The 27,630-nt window shown below is 46.9% G+C and overlaps 1 protein-coding gene across 1 annotated transcript in view; it reads right to left on the bottom strand.

Moving 5' to 3' along the window:
• RHOC (ras homolog family member C) overlaps positions 1-23,492 on the bottom strand; it is a 37,228-nt gene extending 13,736 nt beyond the window's left edge. The window contains exon 1 of the mRNA XM_030561734.1: positions 23,418-23,492. The gene's annotated coding sequence lies outside the window, so the exon portion shown is untranslated. The remainder of the gene's footprint in view (positions 1-23,417) is intronic.
• Between the last annotated feature and the right edge of the window lie 4,138 nt (positions 23,493-27,630).

The following is a 27,630-nucleotide window of genomic DNA, read 5'->3' on the forward strand; positions in this document are numbered from 1 at the left end:
CATGCCGTGGGAAGAAACAGTAGTAATATTTCACTCACCTCTCTAAGACTATGTCTACACTTGCAGAGTTTTTGCGTTGTCAGTTTCAACAGTGATAGGGAACCAGTGAAAGAAAAACGCTGGTTTGTGTTCTCACTTACTTCCATAGGAGTCAGAGTGATCACATTTGCAGGTGAGAGCAGTGCACTGAGGGCAGCTATCCCACAGTGCATCTCTCTGCATTTTGAGAATAGGTCTTATGGGAAGAGGGGGATGTGATCGTGGGGCATCAGGTCCCTGCACAGCTGCCTCTCCCCAAACACTGATCAGCTCCAGTAGCTCAGCGTTGCTCCAAGCAGGGGATCCTGTGGAGCAGCCATTGTCACCTGGCCAGATAAGTGAGCACTTGCCAAGAAAACAGGAAGGGGAGTTTCAAAGTTCCAGGGGCTTTACAGGGCGAGGGGTGGATGTCTGTTTACCGGGCGTCAGAGCAGCTGAGCTGCTGGCCAGAGCGGTCACCTAGGCACTGTGTGATATCCTCCGGAGGCTAAAAGCTGTGTAAACAGGAAGAACGTGTCTTCACTTGCACATTGCTGCAAAAGCATCACCGGTAAGAGCTGTACGCCTCTCGCGGAGGTAGTTTTCTTTTTGCAGTGAAACTTCTGAGTTCACAGCACAAAGTCACTGGCAAGCGTAGACACTCTCACGGCTTTTTTGCAAAAAAGGGACTTTTCCCACTTTAAATGGCAAGTATAGACATGCCCTAACACAAAGCAAGTTGGTTGCTCAGCCAGAATTTTACAGAGTTGAATTTAAACACAAATCACCTCAAAGAGCAATAACTGTCCAATCCCTTTAAAAATAAGGGCGTGTCTACACTTACATTTTATAGCGCTCTAACTTGCTGGCTCACGGGGGTTCAGCAAGTCTGAGCGCTTTAAAGCGCTAGTGCAGACAGGCTCGGAGCTAATCCCCTCGTGGAGGTGGATTACCAGGAGCGAGTGCTGGGAGAGCTCTCTCCCAGCGCTCACGGCAACTACACTCGCACTTCGAAGCGTTGCTGTGGGAGCGTTCCCATGGCAGCGCTTTGAAGTTTCTAGTGTGGACATACCCTAAGATTCCAAGGCCTAGTCTCCACAGGTTTTGTACTGCGAGACCATTTCTGTTAGGGGTGCGATTTTTTTTTTTAATCCTAAATAGTTATACCAGCACTTACCCGTGGTGTGGATACAGCTATACCAGCATCAGGGTGTCTTAAACCATTATTCCCATTTTCACACAGGAAGGGATATATCTATACCAGAATAACTGCAAATAAACTCGGGGAGTGTACCACTTTAACTAGGCCTGTATAGATCAAGAGATGCAACTTTCTAGTATAGACAAGTCCTAGGAGTAGGAAGCTTTTTAAGCAGAGAAAGGAACAAGTTAGTGATACTGTGCTCTCTAGCACTAATGCAAGAGGACTTTGCTCTCACACTGACCTGCTTAATCTGAATTGGGGACAAAGCACCTTTGATTAGGTCAGCTTTTACGTGCCTGTCATCAGTGAGAAAAATGAGTGGAAATCTCCACCTCAGTGTGATCTCTACTCATTTGTCTCTCACTTAACAGGTTATTGGGCCAAGACAGATTAAAATAGGAATTGCTAAAACTCCAATCTTCAGACAAAGACAGGCTGAAAGTGCTCAGAGCCCTCCCAGGCTTCCCCTCAAAGGCCTAAGGCAGTCTAATTTAGATCTGCAAAAATGTAACTTTCCAGACAAACTTTTGCAAACAGACTGGGCGCCAGCGTGTGAACGAATAATGCATTGTGTGAGCTCTAACTGTGTTTGTAGGGAACAGTCCCATTCCCAGTGCCTAGCTTTACAAGAAGGGCTGGAAAGTGCAGTTGCATTGTGCCCAAATAGCAAAACTTTGTCACGTCATCAAACTAAATTCCAGGACAGGACAAGAGGAGCAGCACGCAAAAGACAAAAAGCAAAGATGTTCCCCCATTCTCCTGAGTGGGCACTGACACCCACACTGAAGAGAACATTGCTAATCTTCTTCCCTCCCCATAAAGCTTCTTAATCTCAGGCAATTTTGTGACAATGATGCACAGCAGGCCAGGCAAAGTGGCTGGCTCTCCATACTAGGGATTCTTGCTTTGGCATGGCTACATTGGTAGCCCCCACTTCCGCTTACCTTTGTGCAAGCCTTGTGCGACATCGGTGCACTATGTCTATGGTAGTGGTCTCAACTGGTCCTCAGGATAGACAGGCCGTCAGGCCCTGCAATTCTAGAAGACTCACAGCAAGGTGTCCACACAAGCCACTCATCAGTGTCAATTATTTAAAAAAATGAAATTAAAAAAAAAAATCTATATCTGACCAGAGAGAAAACTGACTGCAGGTAAAACAGGAAGTGAAGTCAGGTTTGCCCAGCTGTTTTTAGTCTGAACAGTGAACAGAAGTCAGACAGTTGCTGCAGTAAGTTACTGTTCTTGCTCATTGTGGACCCTCGTTTCCTTGGGCAAGAAGAACAAGAACAGAACATATGAAAACTCAGGGTCGCACTAACCCAGGAAATTCACCTAGGAAGGACTCTCATTCCCAAATGAGCTCACTAAACCACAAATGCCCAGATTAGTCACAGTCAGGATCCCTGGCTGGTAACAAGTATTATATTTAAACAACACATTCGTATGCGAGGGTTAACAGAATGAAAAGCTACTGTTAGAGAACACAGTCTGCTCCCAGGATGATTACACATGCATCCAGCTCTTACATTAAAGGAAATAAAGGACCAAACACGATTAAGGCTGCATCATAATTAGCTGGAAGCGAAGAATTAAGAAATGAAATTCAGAGGCTGACTTGCATTTCAAAAGCAAGCTGAAGAGTGTGCTTCTTATCTGCATATTTAGTTCTGCTCTAGCTCCTACAAAGCATCTGGGAAAGAATCCCATGGCAGAGGCTATCCCAAAGCTGAGCCATGCACAAAGGCAGCAGTCCTGCATTCACTTTACAAGTCACTTCTATAAATCAAGGGCAGTGGTCCAGCTTTCATAGCCCCTGAACAGCACACTAAAATCTGTCTACAAACATTTCTGGCGTGAAGGGGAGTGTGGAGACCTTTTATCAGGGTAAGGCCATGTCTTGTAGTAGCCCCAGAACTTAACAGCTCAGTAGGCACAGCAGTCCTATCATAACATACGGAGTGTTTCCAGCACAGTGCCTGTTATTGCCAGAGAGCTAGTAATAAAAGCTAACCTGGAATTTACCAGATGGGTAGGGTTAGAATGAAGGACTCAATTTAACAACTAACCCAGGAGAAATTCAGGACTTTAAAATGAATTTAAATCCAATTAAAAGCAGAGAAGAGGAAGAGTAATATTAAAACTGAAGGTAACTCTGCAGTAGTTACTGGTTAACTTTTTAGCATGAGGCCAGTTTTACACAACACAGACTACCCTAAACCCAAGTTTCCTGATACCTTTTGTCAACAATTGTTAGTACAGTCTCAGCAATTGTATTGACAACAATCCTTTGCACATATGCATTGCCTCTCATCAAAAGGTCTGAAGCTCTTTAACAATTAAGCATTACATTAATCCCCCTTAGGCCATGTCTACATCTAAAATTTTGCAGCGCTGGTTGTTACAGCTCAGCTGTATAGGGCCAGCGCTGCAGAGTGGCCACACTTACAGCAACCAGCGCTGCAAGTGGTGTTAGATGTGGCCACACTGCAGCGCTGTTGGGCGGCTTCAAGGGGGGTTCGGGGAACGCGAGAGCAAACCGGGAAAGGAGACCAGCTTCGCCGCGGTTTGCTCTCGCGTTCCCCGAACCACCCTGCAAACCGCAGGGAAGGAGACCTGCTTGCTCGGGGGTTCGGGGAACGAGAGAGCAAACCGGGGAAGGAGACCAGCTTCGCCGCGGTTTGCTCTCGCGTTCCCCGAACCACCCTGCAAACCCGCAGGGAAGGAGACCTGCTTGCTCGGGGGTTCGGGGAACGAGAGAGCAAACCGGGAAAGGAGACCAGCTTCGCCGCGGTTTGCTCTCGCGTTCCCGGAACCACCCAGCAAACCTCAGGGAAGGAGACCTGCTTGCTCGGGGTTCGGGGAACGCGAGAGCAAGCCGGGGAAGGAGACCAGCTTGATTACCAGAGGCTTCCTCAGGTATGCTGGGATACCTGCTTATTCCACGGAGGTCAAGAAAAGCGCTGGTAAGTGTCTATACTTGATCACCAGCGCTGGATCCTCTACACCCGAGACAAAATGGGAGTACGGCCAGCGCTGCAAACAGGGAGTTGCAGCGCTGGTGGTGCCCTGCAGATGTGTACACCTCCTAAGTTGCAGCGCTGTAACTCCCTCACCAGCGCTGCAACTTTCTGATGTAGACAAGCCCTTAAACACATACATGGGAAGTAGATAAGTATCAGGAGTTTAAGGCCAGAAGAGACATCCAAATCATCTGTCTGACCTCCTGCACATCACAAGCCACTAAACCCCTACCAGTTACTCCTGCACTGAGCCCAGCAACCTGGATTAGACTGAAGTGTGACAACCCCCAGGACACCGCATTGCTGTGCCATAGGTAGATAACAGAGATCTGAGGTGCACTAATGACCGAGGACCCTGCAACTGACTGGGTGAGATATACCCAGGTGAACCTATCTAGCATTCTGCATGGATTTGTCCAATGACAGTGCCAGGAATAAAACAAGGAAGTCTCGGCTTCCACTCCCCACAGAAATTACATCCCCTTGCACCCCAATGTTCGCCAACATCAACAAACAGCCTTGGTTTCCTCAACTAACTTGCACCTCTCCTAATTAACACATTTAAATTGCACTCCATGATCCTTACTACAGACATACACACACACATGGATTCTGGAGGTTTCTTTGTTTGGTGACTGAATCCCAGAGGATTTCAGCCCAAACCTGGAAATAGCTCTTATGAGTGGATCACCACTACTCAGCTAGTAAATCTTTGGCACAAGCTTGCTTTTGTGCAGCCCTACATGAACAGTGGCTTTTTTATAAGTGGCGTGGTAAATTTAAGATGGAGATATTTAGAATATTAAGGGCATCCCATGCTAGAACAGCAAATGGGAAACCTCATCAGGCTTCAGGAATTTTGCAAAGGAGTTGCAATATTTTATATTTTGGGGGAAGACAGTGAGTAGACAGACACTTTAGACCCATATATCCAAACTATGTGGCCACACTGGGCCATTAACCTGGCAGTGGCTAACATGGACCCCTGACAAGCTGACATTAGGTGCAAGGTGACATTCCATGAGGAAAGCTTAAGAACTAAAAATAGCTGCAAGCAATCATCAGCTGAATGATGCAACTTGCAAGGGCAAATCCCCACCCATTCAGGCTTCAGTATGCTGAGCTCACTTCAAATCACAGCACTAGTCATCATTTACAGCTGCAGCATCACCACTTCTGGGCCCAGACCTTTGCAGGATTACTTGCCAGATTTTGAGGCTGCAACATTACTTAATCAACTCCAAAAAGGGCCCATTGTTTCTGAGTTACTCTAAGGGCCTGGTAGGGTGACCAGACAGCAAATGTGAAAAATCGAGACAGGGGGTTGGGGGTAATAGGCTCCTATATAAGAAAAAAAAGACCCAAAAATCGGGATTGTCCCTATAAAATTGGGACATCTGGTCATTCTAGGCCTTGAGTTTGAAGGGGAAGTCCTCCTAGGCTGGCTCCCTCTTCCTTGGTCTGGGAGCATCTCCCTCCCTTAGCACCATATGCAACAGTCCAATGAGGGCCCTCGCCCCTGCCCCAGCTACAGGCCAGCCTGCTCTTTGACTGTGCTGCCAATCCCTCCTGGCTGCACTGCTGGGGTGACCCTTCAACAGCAGAGGGAACGGATTCCTAACTGGTGGTCCAGGGACACCAGGGATCCCATCTGATCTGTGATTCCTGCCCCATAAGGTACTCATGCCCAGCAGACACTCTCCTTGTTTAGGATTCTGTCCCTGCAGGCATATTACTGACTTACAGAACACCAAGCCCAAGGCTGGGCAGACCTGCAGATGGCATCTTTCAGGGCAATGTGTGGTCAAGAGACACATGTAGGTTGGCTGTGTCAGCTGGCAGGAGCTGTTCCTGGACATGTTCAGGAGTTTCTAACTGCTACAGAACAGGGCTCCCTCTGACAAACTGATCTGACACCAAGGCTTATGCAAAGGTTAATAGATCAGGGTCCCAAGTTTAACTCATGAAAATGCAAGATGTTGGCACTACAGACAAAGATAAAAAGTACAATAAGCTCTAATGCCCACATCTCTACAGAAAGCTTGTGGGGGGACACACATTCCTTCATCTGCTGGGATATAGTCACCTACATGTTAGTCCATCTTTATCTACCACAAGCAGCAGCTCTGCTATGCAGGCATCACGCCATAGCTTCATGAGATAGGACAAGGTAAACCTGGGGCCACTTACCGTATTTGCCTTGGGACATAAGAGTTCTTTGCCCACTACTAATCCCACTTTCCATCTTATCTCTGTTATTCTGTATCTGAAAGCCTTTAGCTGAAGGGGACAGGGGTTGTGAGGGAGCCCTGATGTTTTTGGAAAGGGCCAGTCTGCAGAGTGATGAAAGGAGGAAGTTCAGGGATACAAATGACATGTTCCCAAAAGACAGGAAAAGAAAGGCAAGGAATGCCTTAGCCACCACAAAGCCCAGTAGGATCTCTTTCAAAGCTGATGTTAAAACTATCTAATACACAAGTAACAGGGTTTCTATACATCTGGGTAGAATGCTTAAATTATCCAAAAGTACAGAGTTTGGTTTAAAAAGTCATAAAGTACATCTGGTACATAATGTGCAATATCACAAATTAAGGTTAATAAATTTAACAATACAGTTTAAATATTAGTATCCGAATATTCAGTAAAAGCAAATCCAGCCAGCAGTGTGCAGCTAACATGGAAGAGCAATATCAGCCACGAATGGAGCAAGGCAAAAGACTTTTTGGCAAATAATATATTATTTGGGACACCAAAACTATTTGTGAATCAGGTCAAGTTCAATGAATAGTTTTGGCAACAAACAAAACAAAACAAAAGCACCAAACCCACACCTTTAAAATATTCAGACATTAGACATTTTGTTTAGAAAATGTTGTTTTGAAATTAACATTCAAAATGTTGCATTTGACCCGAACGCTTTTTTCTTTCATTTTAGAAAGAAAATCCTGAAAAATTCAGTTTCCGTTCAAACCAAACAAGAACCAAAAACCTGCCTTCAATTCTTCTTCGCTTATCTCTAGCTGTGATACAACTCCATCTCCTTTTCCCTGCCACTTCCTTACTCTCCTGGCTAAGCATTAATGCTGCTGAAAATAAGACAGTGTTCTAACCAGATGTATTTAGAAGTGGCCAGGCTCATTCCAGAATAGCCAGGAGCTCAGATTGTTGCCTTTCACTTTACAGACTGTCCATAAATTACGTAACACGATTCTGTGTTACATAATTTATGAACAGCCCCTTACAATATTCAGAGGTAGAGGAATTCAAGACACTCCCAAAATTGTGGGGGTCATCAGGCCAAAAGGCAGCTTCTCCATACACCACCCTTGTCCCATTCTTTCTTCCTCTCTTCCCAAATGCTACCACAGAAGCCTTGATCTTACAGAGAAAGATACAACCTCCCCTCCCTGACCTGGAGTATCTCCTGTCCCATGTTCTCCATGCAGCTGCCTGAAACCTGCCTGAGGTTGAGCAGTCACAAGACAGATCCATGACTCATCCACCCAATAAACTGTTCTACCCCACCCATAACTTGAACACAGAGTTGAGACTCACAAAATATTCACAAGGAAGGGTAGCTGCCAGAAATAGCCCCTCGAGCAGAGATTCCAAGATACTAAATGCAAGCTAGCGTCAGAGACCTTGTGACCAGCTGGATAGAGATCCCACCCAGCCATTATAATTCCATGAGAAGAAATACATGTCATAGGTCCATTTCTTCTGCAACTCTTTATAACATCATCATACATGCAGTTAGTGTAGATATTTTGCTGTCATCCAAATGGAAAATGGCACTGACCATTGACAGATACTAACTCAATGTTTGCTTTTGTGCATCTTCATCTCTGTAAAGCCACCAACCCATGTCCCTCTAGTTTTGCTCATAACAAGTCAAAAGCTTAGTAGAATCTATTTTAACTCAAACAGGCAGGCATGATTAACACCTGATTAAATATTTCTGGTGAAATAAGTTTGAGATATTCACTTGTGCAAAGGCTACATCTCTTTAGGTCTCCCCAAGTGCATAATTCAAATGAAGACACCTACAATAACATTTATTTTGCCTTCCAATATTTCCCCCTTTAGCTTTACCCTGAGTGCATTCATCTTCTTTTCCGACTTATTTTTGGAGGCTTACTTTAAAGTCACAGACACACATCCCTTAGGATCTGCCATCAACATTCATAAAATACCAGCCTGCATTCTTTTCATAAGGAGATTAGCTTATCTTTTCAGGCAGTGTTTGTGTCACTCAAGACTACAATGTCCTTCCTGGGGAGTATCAGATGCATAATGCAAAAGGCTTTATTTGTGTTTGAGATAACAGTCTCTAGATCACAAGAAGTTCACAGAGGAAATCATGGAGAAAATTTCAGTAGGTTAGTTTACAGTTGCCAGCAGAGAATCTGAATGATTAAAGGGCATCAACATCAGACATGGAAAGTCTCTACAACCAATGTTTTCAAGAGGAACTAGCAGATTTTGGGTGTCCAACCTGACATCCTTTAAAGGGGTGTGTCGATGGGTAATTCAACTTTTTATGAAAAGCAGACTCATTCAAGAGGCTTCAAGTTGTGACTGGTGATTTCTGAGTCTTCTTTATGGGGGTCTCTGTCATCTCAGATTCAACTCCCATGAACATTAGAGGGGAGTATGAAAGACAACATTGCTATCCTTATCAAAGTAAATGTTTGAAATGAAATATACACAGGTTGAGAGGGAAGGTACTGTACATCTGGGGTCAGGCTTGGGTTATGGGGGATTACAGATATCGTTTGCAAGGATGAAGAGATACATACATATCGCATAACCGGCATAGACCCAGATTGGGGTGCAAGGGTTTTTAAAGTGTCAGTGGATAAGTGGGCTCGGGTACGCCAACCTATTTTAACATTTCGCAAATTATCCCTCCTTTCTTCTCTTTTCCAAACTGAGAATTTAAGCAAAGAGGACTGAACTACAGAAGAAAGGATGCCAGGTTTAAGAAGAGGTCTCAGTTGTGAAGATACCTTCCCTCCCACAAAAAGAGGTGAGTAGTCAGAAATGTCTAAGTAGGCTTTTGAAAAGTCTTTCCTATATCCAATGTTATGTTTGTTCTGATGGGTTGTGCCCAAACTCTGACTCAGATGCCAACTTTCATCATCGTAACTATCCACAAAGTGAATTTTAGGCCATTCTCTCCCTGGTGCAGTTTTCTCTATGCTGGTCTGGGCAGGTACAGCCAACACGTTGGTAAGAACATCGGTGTCTAATCTACACTAATGCTCCCACTGTTGCTAGTACTGGTGCTGGAGGATTGCTCATCTCCCCCAGTTTGATGAGAGATTGCGAACTAGGAACACAGCAGCACTGTTCTATGCTCCAAGCAGCTACAACAAACTGAAGTCATCGCTGCAAAAAATAGCAACAATTCTATGTTAGCTATTATAATATAAATCCCCCTTGGGTTTAACGACTCAAGACTGAAACTCCTACCAGATCGGAAATGAGGAATTTATTTGGTAAAATAATACATCTTTCATCCAGTTGCCACTGTGGGAGCTGGAGAAAATGGTAGAGAAATGTGTTGACCCTTCAAGGGGGAAAAAAAAAAAAATCAGAATCTTAGCATCAGAATTTAGAGATGAAGAGACCCATTAAAGCTTTTCTCTGTCTGGCCCCTCCCCAAGCCAATTAAGTATAAAAGCTTTGATCTAACGTGTTGTGTGGATGATAAGAGTCTAAAGTTCAGACCGTTTCAATGGGCACAGATTTCTGAAGTACCTGCATCCTGACTACAAATGTACCAACTAAGCCCCAGATTCTGGCAGGTTCAGGATAATACTGCACTCATGACTGTTAAGGAGATAGAGCTTAAATACAAGTGTATGAATAAGTGATTACAGTAGGGAGGTTCACATCTTCAAATCAAGAATAAGTTGCACTATTAAAAGAAAATAGCACAGACACCAAGCAGGGGCAACATCCTGAATCACTGCTAGTTACCATCTTACCCAAATCCTATTACATACAGATGGGAAATACAGTCACACGTAACTCTTTGTCATATAAGAAAGGTTGTAACGTTCAAAGCAATTAACAATATTGCAGAGAAAGTTACTGCTTTAGTCTTCACTGCCAAAAAAAAGATGAATTTTTACCATGGGATAACACACACGTGTTCGGCTACCCCACTGTAAAATCCTAGTGGCCATCAGACATTGTAGTTTTTATTGTGAGGTAGCTAGCTAGCTAGGCAAGATGTCAGCCAGGGGCGGGAGCATAATGTTCTTCATCTAATTACCTCATAATAAAGAATGTCTGGTCTTCACTAGAATTTTGCAGTCAGATAGCTGAAGTGCATTGTAAAACCCAAAACAAACATACTTATTTTTATGCAGTAAAGTCATATCCACTGTGCAAGCCCCAATCCCATTTCAGCTAGTTCTGTGAGCAGCACCACCAGCTTTACTCAAGCCCAACGGACAAACACTCAAGAAGAGGGCGTGGCGGGGGGCAATTAAACCAAAGTAAAGCAACCCAAGAAACTGTTTCTGAAATGACACTGCTGACAGACTGGCTATAGATGGAACACGACTGTCTGAACGCTTTGATGATTCCTTGAGATGAAATGGCCTTTGTTTGCATTTCACCTGTCAGTGCCTGATCCACCTTTCCCCATCATCTCCACCTTGGGTATTGTGGAAGCCTTTCTAGCGTGTCAGAAAGTTCCCAGTATGCAACACTCAGGTAGCTGATTCACAGTCATGATATGGTGGTCTATCCATCTAGTGTGCTGAGCACTGAACTGACCATGTGGTGATTAGAACACTCCCTACAATACTTTCTGGCATGCAAGGAGCTGACTTTTCTCCAGGAGACAAGCATGGATCTCTAATGGATCCTGGACCAATTTACTTCCCCATTTCACTATCTTGCTGGGCTGGCGAATGCCACTGAGCTTTAGGGAGGATTTTTAAATTAAAAAAAAAACTAAATTCACATATTTTTCTTCACTGTTTTAAGAATGAAGTTACCAGAGTCTGGGTGAGTTTCCCTACTAGAAATCTGTCATGTTAGTTTCAGGGCTGTCTCCTAAGCATCTCTCTGCCAAACAGCCAGCATGCACACTGGACTGACATGCCCCAACATTTTTTGCACTTCAATGGGCAGCACTGAAGAGCTATTGGCCATTGCAAACAGTCTAGAAAAGCAAGGACTGGTGCAAGCTGAGAGGGTCCAAATCTACTACTTTTGGCAAGAAAGCTGCAAGCCCAGCAAATCCAGCAACAGAAAAATCTGAGGCCAATACCACAGTGATTAGTACAGAATAAACGCCCAAAGAGGCAGGATTAAAGTGCTTATATCAAAGTCACTGACTAAGCTAGAGAGATGTCAGAAGCAACAGTTCAGGCACAAGCCAAATGTCTGATTGAGGAAGGGGAAAACCCCTGTTTGTACCTAGTGGTGAGACCTACCGCTGTAATGTGGTTTGACGCATATGGACACACAGCTGCTACAGAAGTGCTTAGCAGCGCTGCCTCAGCACTGCACAAGGGAACCAGGTGCATTATTTCGGGATGAGCATTTCACTTTCTTTTAAGGCAGAGGTGGGCAAACTACGGGCCACAGGACCGTCCTGCCCGGCTCCCAAGCTCCTGGCCCAGTAGGCTAGCCCCCAGCCCCTCCCCTCTTGTTCCCCCTCCCCCACAGCCTCAGCTCACTAGCTCGCTCTGCCACCAGTGCAATGCTCTGGGTGCTGCCGCCAGGGCTGTGAGCTCCTGGGCAGCATAGCTACAGAGCCTGGCCTGACCCAGTGCTCTGTACTGCATGGTGGTGGCAGCATGGGCCAGCTCCAGCGCCGCCAGCCACCGGTGCTCCAGACTGCACAGTAAGGGGGCAGGGAGGGTTGAATAGAGGGCAGGGGAGTTCGGGGGACTGCTCAGGGGGTGGGGGTGTGGATAGAGGTCGGGTGAGGAACAGGGAGTTGAATGGGGGCAGGAGTCCCAGGGGGCAGTCAGGAATGAGAGGGGGTTTGGATGGGGTGTCAGGGGCAGTCAGGGGACAGGGAGAAGGGGTGGTTGGATGGGGCAGGGGTCCCTGGGGGGCCATCAGGAATGAGAGGAGGGGTTGGATGGGGCGGCAGGGGAGAGGGAGCGGGAGTATGTGGATGGAGCAGGGATCCCAGAGGGGCTGTCAGGGAACAGGGGGGGTGGGATGAGGCTGGAGTCCCGGGGGGAGGGGACAGATGGGAGGTGGGGGCTGGGCCACAACCCCCTCCCCGACCGACCCTCCATACAATTTACAAAACCCGATGTGGCTCTCCAGCCAAAAAGTTTGCCCACCTCTGTTCTAAGGGGTGGTCACTGACAGGGGCAGCGAGATACTGCTCTGTACGGACCAATCCTACAGAAGCATTCTTTGCTCAGGTACACTGATGAGGCTGTTGGCAATATCAACCCAGTCTCTGAAAAAATCAAGCTATAATTTCTCCTGGTTTGTGCGACTGTTGTCTCCAAGAGGATGGAACCTGGAGTCAGGCTTTTGATGGTAGTTATGTAAGAGGCTGAATAACAATTTAGTTTATTCTGCTACAACAGGGGCAGCTCTGTAGGGCTAACAGCAATAAAAACCTTATTCTTGTCAGGAGATTGAAGGAACAAGACTAGGCAAAACTTATATACCAGACCAGGTGCTGCTTTTATTGTTCCCTTCAGGTAAGTTTGGTCAGTAACTCTATCCCCCCCTTCCCCCTCCAAAAAAGAGAAAGAAACCAGTTCCTTTTAGCTGTACTGTATCTCATGGAGACAAGGGAGCTGGGAAAGCAGAGGGAACAACTATTCTAGTGCAGCACGCAACTGAACTCTTCACAAAGAGGCAATCTGGAAACCAGAGACAGATGATTACACAAGGGAGACAAAACCTAGGCGCCCTCCAGCTGGCCTCACCAAATCACCATTTGATGTGGCAGCCAATTCCAAACCACTTGAATTGATATTTACTATTTTAAAATCCCCGTGGTACCAGCTGCCAGGGGTGGAAGTCCTGAACTCACTAGTCCACGGGGTTCCATGTAGGGTCATTCCTGAAGCACTAGTGGAAGAGGTGGTAGGCAAGCTGGTGCTATGGAGCACTGGCTAACGTCATAATTCACGTCTTTGCCTCCACAATACCAGCCACATTTCCTGTTTTAAACCTTTCTGGTTTCAGTACAGCTCACCATATACAGGGACCACTAACAGAACATGCTGCTTTTGTCTGAAATAATTATGTGGTCACAGACTGCTTGATTCCAACTGCAACCAGACTCCTGAGCTGGTAAAGGGCTTGTTTCCCTGCAAAGCAATAAAGGCTGATGGAGAAGAGTAAAGAAGATACATCAACATCTTAGGTTACAACGTCCTCTTCCCAACACATGATTCCAGGAGCAGAGAGGTCTCTGAGGGCTTGGCTACACTGGCGCTTTACAGAGCGGCAACTTTCTCACTCAGGGGTGTGAAAAAACACCCCCCAAGCGCAGCAAGTTACAGCACTGCAAAGAGCCAGTGTAAACAGTGCCCCAGCGCTGTAAGCTAATCCCCATGGGGAGGTGGAGTACGTGCAGCTCCCAGCGCTGGCGCTGCGACCACACTCACACTTCAAAGCGCTGCTGCAGGAGCGCTCCCCCGGCAGCGCTATGCAGCTCTAAGTGTAGCCATACACTTTATCCCTATATTTTTGCAATGGTTGGACAGGTTAAGCATAAAGACTTTGATGCTCTTCCATCTGTAATCAGGCCTCAAAATGTTTACCTGGATAAACTCCCTGAGATTAGAAGCCTTGGCTAAAATAAAGTCATGGGCCAGTTGTGACGAACTGGGAATGTTCTTAATGTTTTCTCTGAATACTGTGTTGATGCCTCAGTGTCCCCATGGCAGTTCTTAAGTATCTGGCAGAGCAAGAGCCAGTGCACCTAAATGCCTGGCACTCTGTCTCCTAGCAACTGATAGCCTGGGCCCCTCCTCTGCAAAGGTGCCAGCTGAAGGTGTTGGAGACAAAGAGTGACCTCCTGGCCTGGGAAAGGGGCTGAGAGAGAGGAGGGGCTGGAAGGGGTTGTTAGTCTGGAGCTGGCTGCGGGCAGACGTGGGGGTCTGGCTCACTGACCCCCAGAATGGACCCGGCCGAGGGGTCCGGTTCTCTGTACCTACAACCCCTGTTTTAAACCCTGTTCCTGTCATCGAATAAACCTCTGTTTTACTGGCTGGCTAAAAGTCATGTCTGACTGCGAAGTGGGGGTGCAGGACCCGGTGGCTTCCCCAGGACCCCACTGAGGTGGGCTCGCTGTGGGAAGCGCACGGAGGGGCAGAGGATGCTGAATGCTCCAAGGAGAGACCCAGGAGGTGAAGCTGTGTGAGCTTCTTGCCCTGAACAAGTCTGCTCCAAGGGAGAGGAGGCTCCCCAAAGTCCTGCCTGGCTTGGTGGGGAGCAGTTCCAGAGCATCGCCCGGTGACTCCGTGACACCAGTAATTTACATAACTAAACAGGCTTTCATCAAGACAGAGAACCTATGGGCTTGTCTACACATGGAGTTGTACCCAATTAATTCCATGTGTGGAAACTTAGGGTATGGCTACACTTGCAACTTCAAAGCGCTGCTGCGAGAGCGCTCCCACGGCAGCGCTTTGAAGTGCGAATGTGGTCGCGGCGTCAGCGCTGGAAGAGAGCTCTCCCAGCGCTGCAGGTACTCCACCTCCCCTTGGGGATTAGCTTACAGCGCTGGTCCCAGCGCTGGGACAGTTTATACTGGCGCTTTACAGCGCTGTAACATGCTGTGCTCAGGGGGGTGTTTTTTCACACCATGAGTGAGAAAGCTGCAGCGCTGTAAAGCGCCAGTGTAGCCAAGGCCTGACTCTGAAATAAGAGTGCCTTGGTCCTGCTCAGATTATTCCAAAAGAATGTCTACTCATGGAGTTAATGAGGAACACCTCCATGCATGAACAAGTCCTATCTCATAAGAGATGCAGTCAGTTCCAGAGACTGCTGGCTATCCTGAAAGCAGTTTAAAAGTTATTGTGGAAGGTTATCCAAAAGAGCCTTTGGGTCATCCAGTATGCCCCCTGCGCTTTCCAAAGACTGTTCACTTATGCTGCACCAGTGCAAGGGCAAGGTATCAGATTTCATTTCCTTTTATGCCAATTGGTCCTAGTCTGGATTCCAGCAGATTTTTTTTTTAAATCTACATGATTCTAAATTGCTGTGTGACTGTCTCTTTTAGGTCCACAGCAGGCAACATGAGCCAACACTTGTATATAGAGAGAAAGCTGCTTCAGTTCAATTTAAGTTGATATAAAACCAATTTAAGAAGACAATACCTACCCCTGTCTGGGTGCACTTATCAGTTTAAACCTGTTTAATGAGTTTCTACACACAAGGCTGCAACACTTCAACCATCACATCTTTAGTTAAACTGGTGCAACTATGTTTTTAAATCAGGCCTTCGATACTAGGCTCATAGGAGCATCAGAAACTCCTTGGGTAGATATAAAAAACTGTCCTGTTTCTTCAGGCACCTGGTTCCACACTCTGAAAACAGCCTTGCAAAATTCTGTACACCCAAGTAAAGATCCCCAGTGTCTCCTTAGCAATCACCTTCATAAAGGACAGGCAAGTAAATTTTGGACCGGGACTCATACATTTCCATGACAGTTTTGCACGGAAGCTATGGAGTTTTTTGAGGGGTTATTAAAAAAGAGTTGCACATTTAGAAGTTCTCTGCATCCTGGATATTGATTAAGAAATGAAGAACTAGTGCTTCAACACCACTGGGTTTTTTTTTTTTCAAATAAAAGTGAAGCATGTCTCCAGAGCCATTTCAGAGAGATCAGTCTGGGGGGGGTCAATGAGAGACAGAGAGATGGGGTTATTTGAACAAAAAAGGTGGCAAAAGTCAAGCAAATGCCGAAAAATCTGCTTCCTACAATATAATACAGGAGCCTACACAGGAATTAACAAGTCTATATACTGCTAAACAACAGTCTCCTGTGTCTAGCTTCCATGGGCAGCGGCATATATCTGTTAACATCTGTAAACTCAACGAGGAGTCCTTGTGGCACTTTAGAGACTAAAATTTATTTGGGCATAAGCTTTCTTAAAAAGGCACCACTATCCAAGCAGCAACGCAACCACTTATCCTGCAGGAGTTCTCCACCCCACAACCAAATACATTGAAAAGACATGTCCACACTTGTCCTACACCAGTGGAGAAGAGGAAAAGAGGACTTGAAGGGAGCAGCTGTCTTTTGTTCCACAAGGGACAGAAAGGAGTGTATCCTTTGCCACCCCTTCGGTCGCAAGGTATCAGAACCTCTGGCCTTGTCTACACTGGACACCACCACTCGGGGAAGTGCTAGTATAGCCAGTGCACTGGCATTCAATAGTGTCTTCACTGTGCCTTCTACTCTCAACAATATGATCAAAATGCTGTTGCCATGTCTAAGTCTACACTAGTCCTTTCACCACTGTCACTGACAGAGACGCACCAGTGGCAGTGAGAGCCAGAGACTCGCTATAAAAGTCTAGCGAAGACTGTCTGGCTAGGCTCTTAGCACTGTTGATTACCCTGTAAATAACATTTTCACCTGTCCCCCTTCTCTCCAGCCACTACTATGCAGAAACAGAAGGGAAAAACTTTGTACAGATTAAAGCATAAACCACCTTAAGCCTTGACTGCATTATACATTGCACTAGTTTAAGTCAATTTACTTAGCTTGTTTTAGCAGCAGAGTGTCTTGTGGCACCTTACAGACATTTTGGAGCATGAGCTTTTGTGGGTGAATCACCACTTCATCGGATGCATGTGACATGCACGAAAGCTCATGCTCCAAAATGTCTGTTAGTCTATAAGGTGCCACAAGACTCTTTGCTGCTTTCACAGATCCAGACTAACACGGCTACTCCTCCGATACTTAGCTTGTTTTGAGCAGTTTAAGTTAATTCATTACCAAATTAAGTCAAGTCAATATAAGCCTGTTTTAAATCAATGTAAGAGTATCCACCCAGGGCTTTAACTAAATACTTTTAAAAAGCCCAAGTCCCCACCCCTCCTTTAAACAAATGCAACTTGTAATATAGACATGGACTAAGTGAGATCACAGCATTTAAACACTGGTGGAAAACAGAATCAAACAAGAGAAGGGAGCACACGGAAATGCCTTTCACCAGCACAGCCAAGGACAAACTGACTCCACATCGAAGCATTGTGTGCGCACAAAGGATTGATGCCACACAGCCCAAAAACACACAAGCCCCACAGTACAGAGGACAGGAGCTACCAAGGGTGTGATTAACTCATAACTGGACTAACATGAGTTTGCCACAGGCCAGCCACAAAGTCAGTGCCTGAACTGCCAACCTCTGAACCCGAAACAGACAAGTGGAAATAAGCAAGAACTCTTTGAGAAACCCATCAAGAAATTTAAATGAAGAAACTCTCCTTCTCAGGCTCCCCAGTCAAAACTGATCACTCTTCTGAAATATCAGAAACAAAAACACACACCACATCATTGCAACCTGAAAGCCCATGCTTCATGGGAATGACAGAACACATCAAGAATGAGACAAGACAACTCAGCGGGGGGGAGGGGGGACACGACTCAAAGTATTTGGTCAGACAAGATGGCAAAAGCAAAGGTACACACACAACACACACAAGAACAGGCCCAAAGAAATAATCCCTTAGAATTGCTTGTTTCACAAGACGAAATAAAACTCTCAACAAAGAGGAAGCAGAATGGTCCTAGCAACGAATCCATCTCTCCAACCAGTTATGGCTGTCAAAAGAAAATCAAATTTCCACAATCAAGTTTAAAAAGTACCCCATCGGGAGAAACAATGTCCACTGAGCTCTCTAAATTAGAAGAGCCAGGATATCATACTGTACTCTATCTAATGCCTCCGGTATGAAAATTCTGGAAAAGAATCTGAGACCAGAGGCTATTTTTTGCCTTCATAGTTTCTGGAATGATCCCAGCTTTCAGATATCTGATCAAAGTGACATGTTTTGGCAAAGCAAGGGACCACAATTTCACATACATACAGTTTGTAGGTAGCACAGTCTGTGTAACTATACTTAAAACAAAGGGCCCAAGTCTACAGCCCTTATTCATGCTAATAATCATTACTCACAATTAACACAATTAGACCTGTGACTACAAGCATGGGCCTCACAAATGAGCAATCCAACTCCCAGATAAAACTTACACTGCTCCCATAACCCTCCTCAGAAGCACTCGCTTGTATTCTCTTATCTAATCATATCAGTTTAGAGTATTTTCAGTGGAGAGTTGTTGGGTGTCAGACAGAGGCAGTTACCCTTTCTTTATGACCTGTGAACTCCTCTATGCTGCCCCTGCAAGCTTCCAGGGCCACTTACAGGATTTTATTAGAATAAAGTAAGGACTGTATCTTAGAGTGGGTTAATCTCAAAATTTATATTTAAATTTAAAGATTTTACAAATCCTCATACTATAAATAGTTTCAATACATATGTGAGTGTATAATCATAGAAGATTAGGTTGGAAGAGACCTCAGGAGGTCATCTAGTCCAATCCCCTGCTCAAAGCGGGACCAACACCAACTAAATCATTCCAGCCAGGGCTTTGGCAAGCCGAGCCTTAAAAATCTCTTAAGGATAGAGATTCCACCACCTCCCTAGGTAACCCATTCCACTACCCTCCTAGTGAAATTAAGGACAGCTTGGATTTAAACATTTCCTTTGCAATGTTTGCAGCATGGTGCATGAAAAGGAGAAAGTGAAACAGTCTAGAAACCAACCATAAAGAGAAGTGAAACTGACGCCTCTGTTTTCATTGTCAAAGCTCAGACAAATGAAAAAGCAAACAGCATAAATGGTGAGAGGTAGTTTGGATTTTAAAGATTCTTTCAGTTCTAACAGTGCCTGAAGCATCTATGCCTGCATGCTGTGGGACAGCATAGCCTATTTCTCACTGCAGCTAGATGAAAGAAGGCAGAGAGTTGGAACCATCACTTCATTCCTTAGTTCATCAAATCTGAGCACAGTGTTTTACTAATCAACAGTGTTTAATCCTAATTGGGGCCTCTGAGCACTTTTGTTGTTTAATAATGATACACATGAAATTCTTTAGATATTCAAAACACCATGCAAACATTAACATAAACATAAATTTATAATAATTTTAACCCAAAGTCCCTTTTAAAAAAGTTTCAAGATTATATGCATGGGAGAATGTCTAATGAGCTAGGCCCATTCATAAAGTCTCAGCTCAGGAATGAAGAATCATGTGGCAATAGGTATTAACAAAACCCACATGCATTAAACATATCCTTTACTGAATGCTGAGCTCAACACTCTTTCTTCAGAATTGTAACATATAAAATATCAAAGTTAAAAGCTACAACACTGAAGTGCAAAAGCTAACTTTTTTATAGTTGCTAAACCAGTCAGACTGCTTTGAGTTCAGGATCTTATTTTAATAGAACTCAGTCTGAAAAACTTTTAGCACTAAAGGAGTGTGTGGCAACCAACAAGCAAACTGCTAGGTGCTAAAAACAGCCTTCTTTCTTCCATTTTTTGATTCCCTCTGGAGTCTACATTATTTTTGTCCTCTCATCCAAGAAAGGATACCACCCGTACTCATTCCTTTCCCCAAAGGCAATAACCTCAGACTATTTCACCAATTGTATGGATTTATTTAATAAGAGCCTTGCCAGTTACAAGACTATTCATTATACAAATGGCAGACCGCATCTCGTAAAAAAATTAAGGCTCAGCAGCATCCAGGAATCAGTTGCCTACTGAGCCTGATTTCATCTGATGCATGACCCCTTTAGAAAGCACAGAATTTGGGTTTATATGCCACTTTTCCTGCTTTGTGTATCCCCTGTGTGCCTTGCACAGTAGTGTGTCAGATTCCTGCTGGCTAAAGTGGCTGCCATTTCACACTTGGCATTTAAACAAGGATTTGTTTATAACAGTGTGTTGGGAGGGATGCTGGGCAGGACATGAGGATTATTCCATATTCTGAGAAATGCTGCAAGATCTCAATTCAGAGGTGATTTGCAGCAATAACTTCCTAAGGAAGTTAAGATGAACGTGGCTCTACTTTTGGAAGTTTACTGGTCCACAAAATTTCTTTTCAAAATAGGGAAACAAAGACTCAACATCCAAAGGCTCAACATCTTAATTTTCAAGGAGAGGAGTCACCTGAACTGTATTTTACATAAAAAATTTCTTACAATTCACCACACTGTAGAATCTAGAGACACCATCTCACTCCACACACACCCATTTAGCTATCTAGTCAATCTTCATTCTAAGGCAGCATAGGTTTCTTATTACACGTTTATTAATACAAGAGATTCTGCCAACATTTATATTGAAGAATAAGTGACATGTTATTAGCTTCTAACAATATACCACAATCTCAGGAACTGTGTTTCTACCTGGTGTAGTGTTGTGCTGCTATTGCTCAGGGGCCAATCAATATTTGTCTAATACATTCCTTACATTTCATAGCTCTAATAAACACAAACAGAAGATTACAATGTATATTTTGCTTACACAAACTTCTGATAACCTGCTGGGTTTAGGTCATGTAGCTCTGTGCATTTTCCATTTAGATACAACCTAAGCAAATATCTTCTACAAGGTACATGACTCCAGTTTAAGGCCCCTATGCTCTCACACATAGATAAGGAAGGGAAACTGATCATAAATTACAGCTCTTTGGAGTCCAGAAGTCACTCTGCACAATGAAAGTAAAATGTGACTGAAAGTGGAATATAAATGGGAATGCACAAGTAAAGCCTTTAAATAGTTTGTTGCCTATGTTTTAACACAATTTTAAACCCTTTTCACAATGTGCTTACAAATGTGACATTTTCCTTTATCTATGACCCAGTTAGTTTCAAGCAGCTTGAGGTCTCAGCACACAACATGTCTTCCAGTCACAGACTGCACACTGTAAACTGACTCGACAACTTAGTTACTGTTTTATGCTCGGGTTGTCTCGAGGCTGAGGCTGGATTTAGGGGGTTTGGCGGCTGCTGAAAAGAGTTGGCTGCCAGACTGTTAGTGCTGGAGAGAGTCGCTCAGTCATGGTTTTGGAATGCGTACTTGCTCCTAAGACACTACAAAGCTATTCCTCCTCCCCACCCCCTAATATCAATGTTTAAAAACCACCGCAGTAGCAAGCCAGGAGCACTTTTTAGAACACAGAGTTGCTGTTCAGATAACACGGAAATGCAGTTTGTTAGCACCAGAAAACTGCTCCTTTAACATGAACATGACCAGAGGAGCATGCACACACACCCAGAAAGGCAAATAGCGGGTGCATGGGGGAACCACCACCATTTCAGTCAGCTTGGTTCAAGCAAACTTCCTATGGCGTCAGTTGTAGGCGTTCTCCAATTGACAGTGACACAGGAGACCAAGCAGTGAGCACACACTCCTACGCTCAGTAACAAGGCAAAGGAGAAAGTCACACTTTCTACACTCAGACAGCAGTGGCCTTTGCACAAGAAGTGGGTGGACATGTGCAAGAGATGGTCACGGAAAGGCTAGCTGGGATGTTTGCTCAGCTCAGCTGGCTGTTCTCCCCCCCCAGTCTCTCAGTGTAGCCCAGGCCCCTACCCATCCCCAGTTACTCAGCACACTCCCAAAAGAAGGGAAGAACCAGCCACGGAAGTGTTTCCTAACCGCCCCCCCCGCATCAGCTGCTGGGCTGAGACAAAGCTCAACCCAAGCAGGGCTTTATCCCGTTCGGCAGGGCAGGGCAGGTGGGGGGACTCCCAAGAGAAGTGGAGACAAAGGGGTAAAAAAACACTCCCCCCAAAAGAGGCTAGGGGAGAGAAGGCCATTCCCCACACCTCACTGCTAGAACCCCACTACAGCCACCCCACCCATCCTGCTTCACCCCGCTGCCAACCCCACTGACCCACACACACCCCAGAGCAGCCCTGCCATTCCCAACTCCCTAGGGCCCCATCTCACTCCTGAAGCCCCCAGAACCAAGTCATGCCTCAACTCCCCACTGTGTCCCAACCCGCACAGGTCCCCACAGCCCCCTCACACCCCAATGCCCATTGTAACACATAGCCCTCCCGACTACTCCCCCCACCACCTCTACCCATATATCCCCCCAACCCCAGCCCCGCATAGCCCCACCCTAACCCCATCCAGCTTCTACCCATCTACCCCCCTGACTCCAGCCCCGCATAGCCCCACCCTAACCCCATCCAGCTTCTACCCATATACCCCCTTGACCCCAGCCCCACATAGCTCCACCCTAACCACAGCCAGCTTCTACCCATATACCCCCCTGACCCCAGCCCCCACCATCTCTACCCATATACCTCCCTGACCCCAGCCCCACCATCTCTACCCATATACCCCCTTGACCCCAGCCCCACATAGCTCCACCCTAACCACAGCCAGCTTCTACCCATATACCCCCCTGACCCCAGCCCCACCATCTCTACCCATATACCCCCCTGACTCCAGCCCGGCATAGCCCCACCCTAACCCCAGCCAGCTTCTACCCATATACCCCCCTGACCCCAGCCCGGCATAGCCCCACCCTAACCCCAGCCAGCTCCTACCCATATACCCCCCGACCCCAGCCCGGCATAGCCCCACCCTAACCCCAGCCAGCTTCTACCCATATACCCCCCTGACCCCAGCCCCACATAGCTCCACCCTAACCACAGCCAGCTTCTACCCACATACCCCCCTGACCCCAGCCCCGCATAGCCCCACCCTCACCCCAGCCAGCTTCTACCCATATACCCCCCTGACTCCAGCCCGGCATAGCCCCACCCTCACCCCAGCCAGCTTCTACCCATATACCCCCCTGACCCCAGCCCCCACCATCTCTACCCATATACCCCCCCCGACCACAGCCCCCCCCAGTCTCTACCCATATACCCCCCTGACCCCAGCCCCACCATCTCTACCCATATACCCCCCCCGACCACAGCCCCCCCAGTCTCTACCCATATACCCCCCTGACCCCAGCCCCGCATAGCCCCACCCTCACCCCATCCAGCTTCTACCCATATACCCCCCTGACCCCAGCCCCACCATCTCTACCCATATACCCCTCCCCCCGACCACAGCCCCCCACCAGCCTCTACCCATATACCCCCCTCACTGACTCCCTGGTGGCCCCGCCCGGTACCTCGGCGGCGGGTCTCGCTGGCTCCGGCCGCTCGGGCTCCGAGGCGAGAGGGACTGAGCCGGGCAGGGCGGGGCCGCGCGGGGACTGACAGCGCCGGGCCGCCCACCCCGCCGGGCCTGCTGCGGCCGCCACCGCCCCGGGGGCGGAGTTGGGAGCGGGGGCGGGGCTGGGGTTGGCACGGGATGTGTGCGGGGGGGGGGTGGCATGTGGAGGGGGGATGGCACAGCGTGAATGGGGTAGGGTGGCATGTGGAGGGGGGATGGCACAGCGTGAATGGGGGATAGGGTGGCACAGGGGTGTATGGGGGTGGGGGATGGCACAGAGAGAGGGTGGCACGGGGTGTATGGGGAGGGGGATGGCATGGGGACGGGGGATAGGACAGGGTGTATGGGGGGACGGCATGGGGTGTATGAGGGTGTTGGAGTGGCACGGAGAGGGGGGTTGGCATGGGGTTTATGGGGTGGTGGATGGCACAGGAAGGGGTGGCACAGGGTGTATGGGGGAATGGCACAGGGAGGGGGATGGCATGGGGTGTATGGGAGTGGGAGATGGCACAGGGTGGGGGAGGGGTTAGCACAGGGTGTATGGGGGTAGGGTGGCATGGGGAGGGGGGATGGCACAGGGAGGGGGTGGCACGGGTGTATGGGTGTGGGGAATGGCACAGGGAGGGTCTGGCACAGGGTGTTTGGGGTGGGGGATGGCACAGGGAGGGGGTGGCATGGGGTGTATGGGTTGGGGGATGGCACAAGGAGGGGGTGGCACGGGGTGTATGGGTTGGGGGATGGCACAAGGAGAGGCTGACACAGGGTGTATGGGGGGTGGGGGATTGCATGGGGAGGGGATGGCACGGGGTGTATGGGGGTAGGGGATGGCACGGGGAGGGTGGAGGGGAATGGCATGGGGTATATGGAGGGTTGGGGAGGAGATGCAGGGGTGGACTGACACAGGTTGTTGGCGGGGGAGCTGACAGGCCTGGAAATGGGAAGAGGGCCTGGAGGTAGAGACTGGGACCTGGCACAGGGACAGAGGGGAAGGACAAAGGGAACTGCAGTAGAGGAAAGGGCAGCAGCTGTAGGAACAAGACTTCCCCCCACCCACACACTGGTGCTCACTCCTGACACGTCCCTAGACTCCCGCAGCTCTAGGGGATCTCTGGGGACCAACCTGTGCTTGAGGAATTATCAATGAAGCTTTAACTCCGCACTTTCAACCCCAGAGCCTGGCATGTTGTGTGGTGCACTGCTGCCCTGCTCATCTGGGAGTGTGTCGCTCCCCCTTTACCCAAGTGTTAGTGACTGCACCATTTGCCAGCCAGGGGAGAATCATTAAAATACCCTTTGAACTGGAGGCAGGTGAACTGGAGGAGGGCTGGTCCAGGTTTGTAAAACCTCGTGGGTTGGGTTTTCATTCTGCAGACCCTCTGGGTTTGGGATCCCTGTCCCACTTGCATATCTGGAGAGTTCCAATAAGAGGCTCTGGCTGCACCCAGCTCCTGGAGGACAGAGGATTTCCCCTTTCTGTGGATTGCACCGGCAGGAAAAATACCCCTCCTGTGTAATTTAGTGCTCAGAAATTAGAGCTAGGATCTCACTTAATGAGACAGGGTTGGGTTTAGCATCTTGCTGGCTATTTCCTCTGTTCCCAGGGACTGCACTTGCTGCTACTTCCCTTCAAAGTGAACTTTTCCCATATCCTAAATTATTATTTAATTGCCAGTCTTAATAACAGACCTCCGAACATCAAAAGCCTTCAAAAAAGCATATCTGGTTCAACACTTTTCAATAGGAGGGAAAGATGCAGCTCTATTCCTTTCTCCTTAGCTCCCCACCCCCCAGCACACATACCTCCTCATTAATACTTTCAAGCCTTGGTATTTTGGCAAGGTATAGCAGCAGGCTAGACACAGGAAAACACAGGGATGGATGTGGGTTTGGTAGTGGCTCGTGTAAATCGTGTAAATCGTTGCAACTCCTCAGCCCCAAACAGCTGCTCTCTTCTCCAGTTTCAATTCACAGTGCCCAATGCTCATCTTGGAAAGGGTTTTTCTAAGTAGGCAATATTAGCTGCAGCAACTTCCCAAAGCCAGGATGGCAAATGCCTGTTTTCTAGCCTGAGAGAAATCCCACGGTGATTTTATCACCCTCTGCAAATGGGCATACTGTCTGGTACGTAAGAATTGTGCTAAAGTAGCTGAGCAGGCCTCACAATCAGAATTGTTACTGGAGCATTTAGTGCACTATGCGGGTGAGCCCAGACAATCACTACACTCTTGAATAAACTCACACATGAAAATGATAAAAGACAAAAACACCCTATCCCCTGGAGGCGAACACTTTTCACAATGTGATCACTTTATGTCTGACCTATCAGCCCTCATCCTCAAAGGAAACCTGTGTAACGCTGTCAAAAAGGAGCTTGGGAGTTTAAATTCATAACTTTGCTAGACATTGAAAATCATGGTCTTAATATAAGACAATGGATTTATTGTTTATTACAACAATCTATAACTCACTACCCCTCTTTTTGTCCCAGGATTGCAGAGGTGTTAACGGGCCATTCTACCTTGAATGGTCGAATATATGCTAACAACTGGTGCTAAACAATCTGCTCCACATCCCATTTAGCTGGGATGTTGGGAGTATCTATCTTTTCCAGGCCTGAAGAGCTCCCTGGCAATGTCTAAGCTGGCAATTGAAAGACAAAACTTTTGTCTTTCAGAGGTGTTAACCCTTCCTGCGCCAAAAAACAAAAAGTTTTGCTGGGACAAGTGCCAGTGTGAAACGCCACTCATTGGGGGTGGAAGATTTTTGTGGCTACACAACCATATCGCTAAAAGCTGTGTAGTGTAGACAGAGCCTGTGTGGCTCAAAAGCTCATCTCTCACCAACAGAAGTGGTCCAGTAAAAATATTACCTTACCAATGTATTAGGTCCAGCCTGTGTTATGCTGCTAGTAGCCAGGTTATCTGATACTGTGCGTCTAATAACTCCCTTCTGTATGGCTAGTAGCTAGAATATATTGTGTCTACGAGCCAGTCTGCTGTGGCCGCTAGCCAGCTGACCTGAAATTTAAGGCTTTCGTGAAATAGAAACACAAAAAACCTAATTGTCAAATTTATTCCTTGATGAGAAAACCTTGAGCAAGTCATGTTTCATTCATGGGACAAAGGCAAACACAGAGACAGAGCCATGTGAACCTCACACACACACTCGTGTGCACACACGCACACACCCCTCCCATATGAAGCTAACACCGCCAGTCTTAGCCACAGGAGACAGCAAGCATTCCTGCAACTGTGCAACAGGCACGAAGTGTCGTTCATAAATATAAATATGAACCCCAAGGCAGGAATCAGGAAACAGACAATGTCAGGCTCTGCTGGCTATGGCATTTCCTGTCTTTATAGCCATCCACAGCAGCAAGAAGACTATAAAGCTGATTTTATGCTATTTATTTATTTCTGAGGGTTGGAGTTTTGTGCTGCATCAAATGATAAGGGACTGGAAGAAGTGGGAGCAGAAGGTGATGTAAGCCCCCGCAAAGCGGATACAGCACAGACTGAACCTGGCTAATCTTCCTTAGCAATCATTTCATCTTTCAGCAAGGGCTTCGTCTCAAGGGAGAGGAAGAATTCTTATTGATTAAAAGCAAGGATTAGACATTTACTGTAAGCAAAGAATAGTGTTCTCTCTTACAGTCACTAGGGCCATCAATTGTCAGGGCAGAAGCTGATCTCCACCCTGGGTGGCGTGCAGCTACCATGGAATAGTGTTGCAGGAGCGATCAACTATATTGGTCATTGCTGGGGTCAGGATAGGAGACTGGCTGGCCCATTGGTCTCTTCTAGCACAACAGGAAATGGGACATTGTAATGGAGGTACAGTGACCGAGGCACTGAACTGGGAATCTAGAGCATTGAGCATTGTTCCAACCTCAGACTTCTGCTTCATGTGCAATCAGCAGTCTGTGCCTCAGTTTCTTCATCTGTAAACTGGAGGCGACGCTGCTGACACACCTTTGTCAACTACTTGGCACGTGGTGACTAAAATGTTCTACAAACATGGAGCTCTGGGTTTACTCAGTTGTGGCTGCTTCCATGGTTTTGACACACCAGATTTCAGGGCTGACGATAACTACAGCAGGCTGAGAGCAAAGCTGATCGGATCATTTCCGTGGCGAGCAAAGGAAAACAACATGGGGACATTTTCGTGAT

The sequence above is a fragment of the Gopherus evgoodei genome, chromosome 4 (genome assembly GCF_007399415.2).
Source record: "Gopherus evgoodei ecotype Sinaloan lineage chromosome 4, rGopEvg1_v1.p, whole genome shotgun sequence".
Classification (NCBI taxonomy): Eukaryota; Metazoa; Chordata; order Testudines; family Testudinidae; genus Gopherus; species Gopherus evgoodei.